The 15,196-nt window shown below is 32.5% G+C and overlaps 1 protein-coding gene across 10 annotated transcripts in view; it reads right to left on the bottom strand.

The window, feature by feature from the left end:
* Positions 1-15,196, bottom strand: part of LOC126849941 (dystrophin-like) — a 392,976-nt gene that overhangs the window by 344,159 nt on the left and 33,621 nt on the right. The window lies entirely within an intron of this gene.

The raw sequence follows: 15,196 nt of genomic DNA, 5'->3' as shown, positions 1-15,196 counted from the left end.
TTCACGACAGCAAGATGGCCAACGAAAAACAAATTGCCTAACCAATAATCACAAAAACACGGAAAATAAATTCTCTTTATCGGGCCGCTTTTATCATCGTGCTTGTATTTGTCTTTCTTGTAAAGAGCTCATTTAAAAATATACAAGCTGAAAAATAATTGAAACGTAAATAACTTTGCAATTAGATAGATGTAACAAACATCAATGGAAGATAATTGCAACATCTATAGCCAGTATTGTATTTTTTTTTTTACCTAAAATTATAAACGTCGAAATCAAATTGCTTGAATAATCCTGAAAACAAGCAACGTATTGTCCTCGATTGTCATCGACATATTAAAAAAAAAATCGCTATGAAAAATTATTAAAAGTAATACAAAAAAAACTGTTAGATACATATTTTACTTGACATTATGATTCGCGCGTAATCAATTATTTGCAAAAGTGCATTTTAACAAATTTTTGAATTTTCCATACAACGTTTAATTTTTTATTTTTCTTTGATATTTCTTTACAAACTATGTAAGTGACAGATTGAGAGTCATAATGAAATTATCAGAAAATTGATTATTCTTTCGATCTTTTTACAAGCTTAAAACTCAAACAGACATGAAACGAAAAAAGAATTAAATGTGTCTAACGATACTTCAATTGTATTTTAATTGTATAGATCAGATATAAATACTATCCTTTTTTCTCTTTTTTTAATTATATAAAATATTTATAGTTTATTTTATATAATCTTATTGCTTTTCCCGTATAATCTCTTCTTTCGTGCTTTACCAATTTGAGTTGTTCTAAGTTCTTTGGTTCATTGATAGTTTCCAATGTTCAAATTGGCAAGTCAATCTAACATCGCGAAGTTTCGAGTATTATTCCAGGACAAATTATGCAAAGCTGCTCCTCTCTCCTGCTTGCGTCGCATCTTTCACGACGTTGCCCTCTGCGTTCGCCCCATTTGCCATTAATCTTGTCCATTGTTCCTCCCTGCCCGTGCGAAACTACGAATTCTAGAGCCGTCGCATATTATTCCCCCGTGCCTCGCACTCCTTTGACCTCCTCGCCTCCTTGTGCAGTTTCTCGTTCTAAAGTTTCGCGGGAGATGATCGCGCCGCCGCCACGACGAGAAGAGAACGAGAAGACGAGGAAACTCTGATATCGCAAACTTGCGCTTTAATATCTACTATATATATCTACTTTAACGTACACGCACTACATATACAACGTACACATTATGTGATATCGTCAATAAATATAGCAATAAATACAATGGTGATAAGTAAAATATAAGATATGCGTAAAAAGTCGATGTAGAATATCATAAAATGGAGAAGAAAAAGGAAATATATGACTGTAAGATATTGTTTCCTCAGCATGATAGTAATAATAAGGCATGATAATAATCTAGAAGATGCAAAATGTAAGAAAAAATAAATGTATTAGAGATAATATTTTTTATTATATTTTTCAATATTTCAACAAAATTAGACGTTTAATTTTATAGACTGCATCTATTTATATATAAATTTGTAATTTTGTTTCTAAATGTGATTCTATCTTTTTTAATTTTATGATTCTACAATTCTATAATTCTAATTAAAATTTTTTTTTTATACAAATTATATTTATATTCTTCTTGAAAAAAAGCAGAATCCCCACTTCAATGTTTCGAGTTTTTACTCCATCTCATATTCCTATCTATTTTTGCATTGCAGAAAATTGTCGAATATTACAAACGAAATATTCACAATACTCATACAAGCGACAAAAATCGAGAGACTCTATATAATTACGATAAATATAAATATAAATATTTCTCGGCAATGATGAAAAAAAAATAAAATCATAAAATCACCTATGTTATCCTGGAGGAAGCAAATTTATTAACAATGAAAGCTCGCGTAGCATGAAATCCACAGAATTTCGTGTATGGAAGTAATCGCGTGTGTGAGCGAAATCAAAGTTTTCTTGATCTCAAACCTCGTTGTTCCTCTTTGGGAAGTATTCTTTTTCATCCCGAAACTCAGCTGGGGAAGTTCTCCCTGCGGACACGACCGTTCCGAATTCATTACGCTGCTGCCCAGAACGGCAAGAGAAACGAGCACGAAGGTGCAACTACGATGAAAGGAGGCAAGATGCAAAAAGAAAGAAATAAATTCGTGGAAAATTCGATAAAATTACACGAGAAAGAAACGAACACTAAGTCTTAGCATAGCATAATTACGCTAAAAGAACTTAATAATACTCACGTAATGATTTTTGTCTAATTAACAACGATTTTCCAACATTAAAATCATACTGCGGTCACGTAATAATTATATTAGCATAAAAACTACATTGTTATTGAAATTACGAAAAATATAGCCTCGTAGCAAGAGACAGTAATTTAATGACAATATTTTTGTATTATTATATATAATACTCACAAAAGTTATTCTAAGCAAAAACTTAAGTTTTTTCTAATGAAGCTTTCTTATTGGACCAGATTTTAACATGTCTAACGAACTAAGAATTCCACCAAATAAAGATCATGTGCAAGTAGGTTTTTAACAAATTTTTCAGCGTAGAAAAAAAGCATTTACAAAAAAAATATTAAAACACAACCTTATTCAACTCGCACTCACTTACACAGCTTTATTTAACATTTTGAAATTTGTGTTCTAACAATAAATCTACATACATCACAGTAAATAACAGTAATATACAGATGTAATACTAAATCTTCGTCCTCTATGGACTTCATTTCCTGAATTGTCCCAAAGGAAATATTCAAGCAGAAACAATGAGCATAATAAGCATTGTAATACTATAATATCTAGATACAATTTGCATTATGCTTCCTCTGATGGAATCCGTTATATTAAATAAATATAAAGTGTGTATATGTATGTGTGTGATTGTAACAAAAATAAATTTAAAGTAAAAATATTAAGTATAATAAGTATTTCATAAATAAGCTTTCAATAATGCAAAGAAATCACAAACTTTCCAATTTTATTTAATTTCAAATAGATATTACGTTTAAATTTTCAAAATTATTTGTATGAAAAATTAAAATATAAGATATTTAATGCTTAATAAAATTATCGCTATAGAAAAAAATCGATTGTAAATCGCTTTAAATATTCGAAAATAAAATTAATATTATTTATTCACGCCCCACGCAACATCGATCAATACATTTCGATGCTATATATAATTTTAAAAATATACTATGGATGCGACGACAATAAATGAAACTTGAGCGAGGGAAACTCGACTGTAGGCAAAACATAGCACAGGATAAATACCAGTTTGTTAATCTCGCACGTATGTACATCGTGGCCTCGCTGTGAAAATAGTAATCAAACTTCGGTTCGTACAAGCCAAACTACCCCAAACGTGGCTCCATTTAAGAGGTTGCTATCCTCTGGTTATATTTCCCACGTGTTTCCTGCATGCGAACCTAACATCCATACTAATTCAATGAACACGTGCACGCGTCGATATCGTCGTCAATATCACATGCATGTTGATAGTATGTCGAGTTAAGCGAAATAAAAAACATAAGGTATTTGCTGCGCCACGGTAGATTCAAATTCTAAAAAATGTACTGACAAGTTTACGTGCATAAAACGTTTAAAGTAACCGACGATTATCTCTGTGCAGGAAAGACGTCGTGACATGCAAAATAAGATCAATGATTCAACTTTGCCCGATGATGGCAAAGTCACCCCTAAAGTTGACCTCGGTAACGACTCTTGCGGGACTACCTCGCATCTCTCCTTCTCTCTCCCCACTCCTCTTGTCGCATTAGTAAACAGCCTGTTTCCTACGGCACAGCCACTAACTATTACCCCCGTCTTAATGGACCGTTTACCCCCGGCCGACCGACCAACCGACCCACCGCTGTCAGATTACAAGCTTGACCGCTGTGGCTACACTTGCTTAGGCTCTCTCCTAACCCACCACTTCGGATTAAAGGGCAGCTTGATTGTCGGTAGCGTAATGAACGTGGCTCAAACGAAGCCGGAATCACTGTGTGTACTTTTACGCTACTGTTTGTGCCACTGTTATGACGTTCACGCCATTGTGAAATTATATTAGGTAGCTTATTGAGCGGTAGACAAAAATGTCTTATTACTTTGAAATTTGAATTTTTAGCAAGACCAAAAATTCTATGTAAAGCAATATTAAAATTATTTCATTATTAAAAATACATTTCTTGATTTGATAACGAATTTAAGAAATAGATTGAATATTAATATAGCATATATAAGAAATCACTGATTAATTTTATAAAAAAATTATAATCATAAATATAAAAAAAATAAATAATTAATAAAAATGATTTTAAATAAATCTTTAAATGCTTATGATATAAAAAAATAATATAATCGCGCTATGTAAAATTTATTATATAAGTAACATAATAAAAAAAGAAAAGAAATATATATATATATAATTTTAATAATACAATTAAAGTCGATGGCAGTAAAAGATGCTTACATGAAACGAGCAATGTTTTGCCAAATTTTTGCAACATTATAAGAATTTTGGAAAAAAAAAATGAAGTGGAATGCATATCGTTGCTTGTAAAATAAAGTATAATAAAAGCAGAGACGTCAAATCATTTTCGCGGCTGCCACCCTCTCTATTTAAACAAGAACAAAAGAGGAATCTCGACGCAGACGCTGGCGTCGAATGACGCATGTAGATTCGAATCGATATACGTATTTCGAAAATAGATAATGTACGTCAGCCAACTTTTTTAACACAATTTAATATAAAATATCTTCTCGCTAGCTATTTGCTTTTTTTTTCGAGAAAGCACGAAAGCATGCTGTAATTTTCATAAGTTCGTAACAACATTATATCATAATTCACGAAATTCGATTATCGATATTATGATGAATATTTCAGTATCTTTCGTGTTAACTTTTGTTTTTTTATATCACAATGATTATTTCAAGATTATAAAAAATTTGATCTCTCTCGAGAATGTAAATTCTCCGTGAAACAAGAAAAAAAGTACAATATTTCTGCATTGTAAATTAGTTTTTACAACGCAGACGTAGACTCTAACTTTATTCAAAATTAACATAATATTGCAGTTGCAGTTCAGCAGTCATCGAAAACCAGAGGTTAACTTTTCTTGCCATTACTTTTCGTGTGACATTTCATATAAAGAACTTTAACTTTTTTTCGAAAAAGTAACTTTTTCTTCAAAAAAAGCTTTGCTTTCAAAAAACCGCCAATACCGTTTATTTTGACATCCGTAGAGCATTAAGCACAAGCTCGTTATTGGACAGAGAAAAAACAGTTAAATGCAGTCAAATATGCTTATTTGTTAGGTAAACTTTTATTCAAGCATATCGATTTTGCTTAATCTTCTTAAATCATCTCTTCTTAAATTAAAATAAATCGCTTTGCCGATATTTTTTTAGCAAGCAATTAATTTGATACTGTATGTTTTCATGTGAATCATTTAGTTATCCATAAATTAATTTGCGCATGTTTCGTTAAAAGTGAATAAAAAGCTGCTCCATAGTCCAAGCTGTGAAGCCATTGTTTAAGATAAATTAAATGAAAAGAAGAATAAAATTGTGGAAGCGCTATTATCATTGATATTAATGAGAAAACCCCGCATTATTTATCGAGCACGATAACGATTCTATAATGGATTACCGAAGAAAAAGGCACGAAAAAAGTTGAAAATGAAACGAGTATCATTCATTGAATAACTGTAAGTAAATTCATTCAGATTGTTTACATAACATTTCATTATCGAAAATCGCGAAGAGAGAGAAATGCGTTTCATATAAAAATTTAGATAATAATTATAAACGATAAAAGTCAAATAATATAAATTATTGCAACTATAAGCAATATATACAATATTACAAAATAAAAATTTTGCATTGTAAAATAAGGATAATTAATTAACTCCATAATCATAAAAATTATATCTCAATGTTATTTCGTATATATGCAATATTTAAAAACAGCATAATTAATACTATTACTTGAACTGAACTTTTCAATCAATACTCTGATATAAGCATAATATGATTTAACTAATGCAGTCAATGAAGGAGAGCACAGAAACGACGATACTTTCCTATTCCTGGATTGCTGTTTGCCAAGCATTCTTCAGGCGTTATTCGAATCCTTACGCGACTCACGTTTTATCGGAGGATATTGTATCGAGTAGTTGGTGGTACTAGTCTCTTCAGCGTGCGGATTTTCCGCAAGAGAGCTACTACCTCGTTATCGAGCTGTCTCGAAGCTAGTGAACAATTGGCAGGTTTCTTCGCGTGCACTTAAAAATCTTTTGCGTGAATATACACTCTCTATGGCGGAAATATTAGTCTTCGCAATTTCTAACATTATATTTCTAATATTAATATTCAAGATGACGAAATGATGTAAGAAAATGGCGCATTGAAACCCTTAAGCCGATGATACGCACATTTCGTAACTCGCAAGATATAAAACACAACCTTTCTTGATCGATCAGTGCTTTTATCGCCGCCGTATCAAGCATCCGTTCCACGGCAGCAACAAAAGTACGTTCGAGAAGAGGCCATTTACAATGAATTTACGACGTACGGTAGGTGCTGATCCTCGAGGAAAGCGTCGTCGATCTCAACGCGAAAACGACTGGTCTCGTTAACCAGAAACATCGACCACAAAAAGCTGGTAGTCGCCACGGAAACGATCGAATATATACCCAGTCGCGGCGATCCCGATAAAACTCTGATGACTCGTCGTACCAGCATACGATCGCCTCTCGGTGGTCTCACGGGTCATATGATCGAGAGGGTCTGTCACGCGCGAACAATCAGAAACGTCAAGAGCACGTTGCAGGTAAAGAAAGAGAAAGAGAGACAGAAGGAGAAAGCGAGAGAGAGAGAGAGAGAGAGAGAGAGAAAAAGTTCGATTTCAACGAGTTACATCGCGATTGTCTCGAAAACCGCCAAACTAAAATCGTTAAGCAAAAGTTATAAGCGTGAATTGCAAAGTGATTTCATTCCGCAGGGATTTCTTTATGTGCTCGCGCAGCAAAATGGAAAGCCTCAAGGAAAGCCGAGAATCGCCATCGTCTGATTTCGTATTACGGCTGTACGCGATTTACGTGCTACTATATCTCTTCGTTCTCATGCTGGACTATTTTTTATGGAAGAGTAAATTTTGGTTTCCCCCATTTCGAGATCTCGTTGATGAATCATACGCGCAGCTGCGTTGACAAACTTTGTTTGCGAAAATTATGAATTTATTCTTTCCGTCGAAATACGATTCTACGATCCGACATGTGACAAATATATCCGTTTCATAATTATTACAATATTTTTCTGTCATAAATAAATCACTAGCTAATATATATCCTGACTAATTATTAAATGTAGCGTTTATTATTAATCGCGTATTTTTATTATAAAATGTATATAAAGTATTTCAATAAAAATGATTAATACGCAGTAAATAAAAGCATCATGTCAAAACAGCAAAGCACGTTTTCACAGCTACATTTTTCAGATCGTATCCGATTTGCACAATGTATGCGGTAGCACCACGAATTATTCATAAGTTCCTTTCGGCGCTCGAATGAAATATAGTGCAATGCACTCAAATATTGTTACATGGGCATCACTTATTTATCATAATTTGCAGAAATTATGCAGCAGGCTTATTCATTCGTTTCAAAAAAAATTGTCAAAAAAAAGAAAAAATTCATTTGCATGTTGGATGTATCTATTATCGCGACTGTATCAACGTTAATGTCTTTAAATCAATATTGTAAAATCAAAATGAGATTTTATTCCGAAGAAAAATTTTTAAATAACGCTTCCCCAAATTAGAATTTAATAAAAATAGAGTATTGTCATTTTTACTTTTTTTCGCTATTTTTGTAAGAATATCAATATTCGTTTTTATTAATTTTGATTTAGAAAAACATTATTTTTGAGATTTGACCAAAGTGACAAATAAAAAAGTTTCTTGTTTTTTCAATTTAAATATGCAGATCTGGGACATCTATACAGAGTGGACCTAAACCTTTCAGCGAAACTTCGATTTTATAGGATATTTAATTCTGAACAAAAAATTTCCTATAAAATCTCAAAGTCTAGCCGAAACGTTTGGGCTCACCTTGTATAATATATCATCAACAAGATCAATATATAAAGAATTGATATAAGTATAAAATAGTCAATACAAAAATCAGAAACGATGCGTGAATGTAATAGAATCAGAATGCAAACATCTCGAAAGAAAAAGAAGTGACTGAAACAAAACGAGAGAAGATACTTCGCATGGAAAGGATCCTAGGCTCGCTAGACCAACGAGTCCGTAAATGCAGTTGACGTCGCAAGAATCCTCTGTCCCTACTCTAGACGAGAAACCTTATTTCTGCGTCGAATTGAATCATCCCTACGAGAGTGCAGAATGCGATCGAGGATGGAATGGAGATGGAATATATTCGGCTTTTACGTGAGATAGCAGCAATAAAACAGACCGAGCCGGGCAAAAAGAACGTGATTCCCTACATCATTCAGCAGCTAACATGAATACCTCCCTCTCCGCAATATATATTAATTGATTACTTCGAGATAATAAATGTATCGGAGTTAATTTATTCGTATAATACATTTATATGCCGCGAAATATGAATTATTTGTCCTGAGTGCATTTTGACCGAAATTACATTAATTAATACATCGATTCGTCAGAGATTACGTCTTTCACACTCCGGAACTTATTCCACTCATTCTATCCACAGTCTTTCGCCCGTTCCATCATCGCTACTACTTCAATCATAATCAATGTGTCATATGTGAATATCGATAGACGTATCGATGAGATAATACACAAGCCGATAAAATCATTTTATATAAAACTACACGTTTTGATGATACATTAAAATTTTTCATTCGACTTCTACATTATCGCGCTGCTTTTTCACTCTATTATGTACGTGAACGAAATGTAAATGAATGACAAAATTCATTGTTCACATATATTGCACGATAGTAATGCATAACATCTGATCTGATTCACATAAACACTTCCATATCTCAGCATATTTAGCGCATAAGTAACAGCAAAAAAATGTTTTATTTTTCTAAAATATTAAATTAAAAAAAGTATATACAAACTTTTTAGAGATGTCATATGCTAACAAAAAAAATCTTCTCTTTTAATTAAAAAATTAATAATTTTATAATTAAAATAAAATAATAATAGAAAGCAGTCGTACAAAGAGAAAGTAATTTTAAAGGAAGAAAATTAAGAATTTTTCCGAGCTCCATCATTCATTATGATAAACGACATTGAAAATAGCGCAGAGTGTATCCAAGTATCCCTTGCTATTAATAATTGCGCTAAATAAATGGGAATTAATATCTCCGTCTAAGTGGTCGAACGAGGAACAAGATTCTCGTATTCAAGAATTCATGGCGTGCTGAACGCGCGATCTTCGGCCGAGAGAGGATTTCGCTCAGCCGATGGGGAACCGACGGTGAGAAATAATAGAGGGTCAGCTGTGCGCAGCGGGGATGTCATCAGCAGTCGCGGCATAAAAAGCTACCTCCCTCGTACAACATCGTCGTGCAATTAACACGGCGTCATACAATACAATTCCGGCGTCAGCGCGTAACGGAACAAGCTCCATTTCTCGTTTGTTATTGTTTGTGAATTATATGTCAAAATTTTTATCCATTTAATATGACACATAATATACAACAAATACGACTCCTTAGATGCACGATTGATTTTATAATGAGCCGTATAAATGCAAAAATAATCGCTCGCAGATAATACAATTTTCACAACTCTTGTTATAAAAGTGCTAAAAAAATTAGCGCACTTATATTTATTATTGTATTTATCGTGTCATTTCGATTATCTTAGTATTTTAATTATAATTAATTCATATATTCTATATCTTCATATATTCTAACAAAAATATCGTTAAAGAAAAATAAAGGACAAATCTAAAAGAAATTAAGAAGAAAAAATTTTATGAATATATATATGCGTCCGTTAAAAATTTGATTCTCATAAAAAGTTCAATGTGATTCATAGTTGTTAACTATACTTGATGTAAAGAGAAAAGTTGGTGCAGAAATTTAAAACTTTTAACAAGCAGATTCGTTAATAAAAATTACGAACATAAATGCGTCTTTAGTTTATGGGCGTCTGTTGCCGAATATTTAGTTTAAAGAGGCTTTTTCGCAGTCGTCATAATTCTCACAGTTGTCATCACGATTCACAATGGATTCTGCTAATCACCATGAATACTCGGCATCAGCATGAATGTCGGAATCAGCGACTAATCCGCTTGCAAAACGACAAAATATCGCGTTCAATCCAGCGAAAGCTATGGATTCAGGGATGCTAAGCCGCTTTACTTAGCCGCAGATATGATCTGTGCGCGAATGAAATAATCACGCATTCCATATCGCTTTGCGATCGTACGGCAATAAACTATAATATCTATTCGCAATATTATCATCTGTTGTATATAGAAAAAACCTGCATTTTTATATGTAAAAAAATTTACATCCGTAAATTTCATTTTTCAATGAAAATCATAATGGTCATAAAATCGAAAAAATAAAAAAAAAAAACCAGTTAGTTAATATTCATAATTTTTCACGCATAATTTTCTATTTATAATAATATAAAATGACAAGCAAAGTAATATAGTTTAGACGTTCTATGAATTAACTTATTTTAGAACTTATTTTAGAAGAAAAAATAGTTTTGTTATAAAATTAATATTAAAATGACGATTAAACTTCTTTTTAATAAAATGCAGCATATTTTAAAATTATTCTCAATAATTTATATCATAAATAATAAATAATCCTTGATCAATATACTTTCATGAGTATTTTATTTATATAAATATCCAGCTGGATAAGTTGTAAAATAGCTATCAAGATATCTTTTTATGAGTGAAACGAGCCAATTCTATCTCTTATTCCCGAGCAGTTCAGGGCATCAGGCAAAATGCGCGGATTCAGTTGGCGGACGTTATGCGGACAAAGAATGAATCTGTAAGGATAGTTCCGGAAAGATATGGGAAGGGTAGCGCAAACTGACGGTCCATCCACTCCGTGAATTCCTCGGAGAGCCATAAAAAAAGCCACCCATCTAGATTTTCTCACTGATCGATTATTTGCAAGAGAGGCCGTCATACGGTTCGATAAACTTCAGTTTCCGGGATTTTACATACGCGAATTCTCTCGTGTGTGTTTATAACGACAAAAATATGAGCTCAAAATATTTATTAATAATGTAATCGGGATACACACGTATTTTTCACACTTTAACGAATCAGAGATAATTTTCGATAAAGCTCCTCTGTATAATCGTTTCAATAAAAGAATTATACACAATCTATTTAAATGTTTGCGTTTTTATTAAATGAAAATCGATCAAAATGATAAATTGTTTTAAATTAAACACGCGCGATGGAGGAAAAATAATGTTGCCCGTCATATTAAAATAATATGTATCCGAAAAAAATAAAACTGTTATAACCTAATTTATATATTAAATATCAGTCCTAGCATGTTTTCTCGTGAACAACTGGAAGCTAAATTTTTTATGAAATTTTAAATTGTGAAATCTCTCTAATTCAAACATAATTTTATAAGATATAAAGGCGGACAATACATGTGTTTTTAATATTTTTACTATAATTTTTTAACTGTATTAGATTGTAGTATATTCTGCCTATACAAACTGATTAAATTATAGATATCTATAATTTATGTTTATAATATATAAATTACTGTTACTCGATTTTCTATAATAATTAATAATTTACAGAGAGAAATATTAATATATTGTTTAATCATATACAATTTATAATATAGCGACATGTGCCAATTATCCGGACATTGAATACGCAACATTAATTCTCGTTAACATATAATTGACTTTCGCGAATATATAAATAAAAAAAAATATTGAAATTTATTAATTTAAAAAAATAGTAGATCTGTGATACACCTGTAATAAATTTGTTCAACTAATTTTCTTTAAATTTTGCAAAATGTAAACGTTTTTGCATACAAATATTATTTTACAAATATTATTTTTATTTTGCTTAAAAAATTTACAACACTTATTTATCAGATCCATCTTGTTTGCTGCAAAGCAATTACCAGCGAATTTCTCTAATTACCTCATGATTGAAAGCAGTCCTGTTTACCTAAGGTATGAATAAGCAAGTGCCAAAATTCGCGCATAATTAATTATTAATTAAGCGTACTGTTCTTCGGATTGCAGTTCTGTAATCGCTTTAAGTTGCAATCATCTTGCACAAAATTCTGACTCTCAAAGATACAGAAACGTCATCGTATACAAAATATTTCGCGTAACATGTTAATAGTATATCAAGTTCATTAATATTATTATCAAATAAAATTATTATTAAAGAAAATAAAAATAATAAAAAATAAAAATAATAAAAATAACATAAAATAATTATAAAAAGAATATAGAAAAAAAAACATACACCGAGAACAAAATTACTATATAATCTGAGAATGTTATACAATAAAAAATTAATTTTCTCTCTTAGGGATAAGCTTTGTGCTTTAATGCTCGTCCATTTCCTCATATTTTTTAATATACCGACACCGGGAGCATCACGCGAGAAGCGCTGCACTAATCTCCACTTACACGAGAATTTGCCCAACCTGTGTAAAGTAATTTTTTACACCGATGTGGCAGCACGGAATCAGAATGAACGGATTACGCTTCGGAGTGGCCGCGTCAATTAAGGGATAATCACACGGTGTTATCCGTACGTGTTGGTGCGCACGTGTGCGACTTCGTCGGCGAAGCGGTATAAACTTGTGTCCGACAAAGTCTGATTCTATCTCGGTACGTTAACCAGTTGCCGGAGGGTGAAAGAGGGACGAGAGAGAGAGAGAGAGAAATGGTACAGGAAGGAGGGAAGGAGGGAAGGAGGGAGGCAGGGAGGGGGATGTATGGATACGGTGAACAAGAGAAATGTGCGATGGCAAGGCTTGAGCTATCTTCCGTCTGGCAATGCTCCACCACCGACTACATTAGCCGGCTTATCCGCTCATTATGTGGAACGACGATCGCACCTCCGCACCCCATCACCTCCGCACCCCCTCCGCATCCTTCTCACTAAGCTCTTCGTGAGAGATCAAGAGACGCCTGTCCTTACTTTTCATTATCGCGATGTCAATGTCGAATGGATTTAAAACAATATCACATTTCTGTATCTTTGAGAATCACGTGACAGGATCAGTAATCATGTGTCGCGATTTATTAATACGAACACGTTTCTCGCGATCTATCCTACAATCTGATAAAGAAGACAGTTTTCCCCTTCGTCAATATCTACAAGGAGTCAATTATAATATATTTTCGATAATTTTCATCCTTTCAATCACTCGTGATTTGATAAACGCGTTATATTTCAATCAATTTTATAAACATTTAGCAAAATTTTATTGTAAATTTTATTGCATATCATAGATTGCATGAGATTATAGATAATTGCAACTTGTAATAAATTATTTTGTTTAAATTATTGATGACATATATGTAACATTTTAAACATAATTAAGCTTGCATTTTATACATATATTCGCGCTATAATATTTAAGCGATAATAAGAAGCGATTGTATTTGCATTTTATCGATATTAAAATATATATTAAAAATCTAAATTATGAAAATTATAATTTTCTTACTGCATCATTATATCTTATATAGGAATTTAGTTTTCATAGCCATAATATTCAATGCGCGAAAAAAAAATAATACGATTGTTGTGACAAGATATATTAATATCGAATCGTTGCGAATTAAATGAACGAGTAATTAATCGGAGAAATTTACTCACTCGACAATACACCATCGTTCCTTTCTCGCCGATTGCTCCATTCTTCTTGCTACTCGCACACTCGATATAAATCGGCCGAAAAACACTGATCGCGATCCCGTAGATCGATAAAGCGACACGACGATCATTCTCGTCACTTGCCGATGTTCATCTCGATACTCAGAACGCGTACATACGACGAAACGAAACTCGTGTAACCGACGCGCTTGAAATATTCGAAAGAGACAACTTCATGCCGATTCGTGAAGCGTCGTTTCGCGATCCCGAGTTCGATCAGCCGAGGATCGAGCCGATTATTATGGCATCCCCGTAATTAATCCGACAATCCATTTAACGTTCTCGATTCCCGATAACTCGCCGCTCGACTCGGACACTCCCGACGTTAGGAAACGCGCGAATATTCGCTTTCGTCGATGACGAATACGCGGAGAAGACGCGGAGCTTTCGCGACATGACCCGGAAATTGATTCGCAACATCAAGAATCGCGAACTATGAGTAACTACGCGAGTCGAACGAAAAATTAATTGCACCTTCGAAGGACGCGGGGCAACTTCATACCAATTCGATTAGCATTCCTTCGCAATCCGAGGATCGGCCGATTATTATCATATCTCGTAATTAATTCATTTAACGTTCTTTATTCCTGACTCCTAACAGCCCGCCACTCAAACATTCTCGATATTAGGAAACGCGCGCGTATTCACTTTCACCGGCGATAAATACGTGGAGGGCGCGGAGTTTTCGCGACAAAATCCGGAAGTGATCTATAATCGCCACGAACTAAGCATCACTAAACTACGCGAGTCAAATAAAAAATTAATGTATGCGTATTTTTAGTCGTGTCGTAAAATAAATATGACTATTGTTAAATTTGATTTTACATTATATTTTCATTTCTATTTTATTTAAAAAATAATCTGCTATTGTTTATATTGGTGTACTTTAAATTTGATATAATTGACTACAATAATAACAATTTTTTTGAAGACAATAATTGCAAATATATCTATTTATATAATGTTTGAGAGAAACTTATTATTTATTTATTTATTTTTTTTTAATAATCAATATTAGACTATTAATTATTGTAAATGTTATAAAATAAATTAAAAATAATATTAAAATAATAACATTAAAAATAATATTAAAAATAACATACAAATACATTTGCTCTTATTTTTAATGATAATTTATTTTCACGAATTTATAATAAACTTTTAAATCATGATATTTTAATAATTAAAATAGAAAATCTCGATAAATCTGGGATTAAAACTCTAAACAAATAAAACTTTTTGAATTCTAAGTGTGAACTG

The sequence above is a fragment of the Cataglyphis hispanica genome, chromosome 5 (genome assembly GCF_021464435.1).
Source record: "Cataglyphis hispanica isolate Lineage 1 chromosome 5, ULB_Chis1_1.0, whole genome shotgun sequence".
Classification (NCBI taxonomy): domain Eukaryota; kingdom Metazoa; phylum Arthropoda; class Insecta; order Hymenoptera; family Formicidae; genus Cataglyphis; species Cataglyphis hispanica.
Note: the sequence above shows the minus strand (reverse complement) of the source record. Positions and strands in the feature narration are given on the sequence as shown.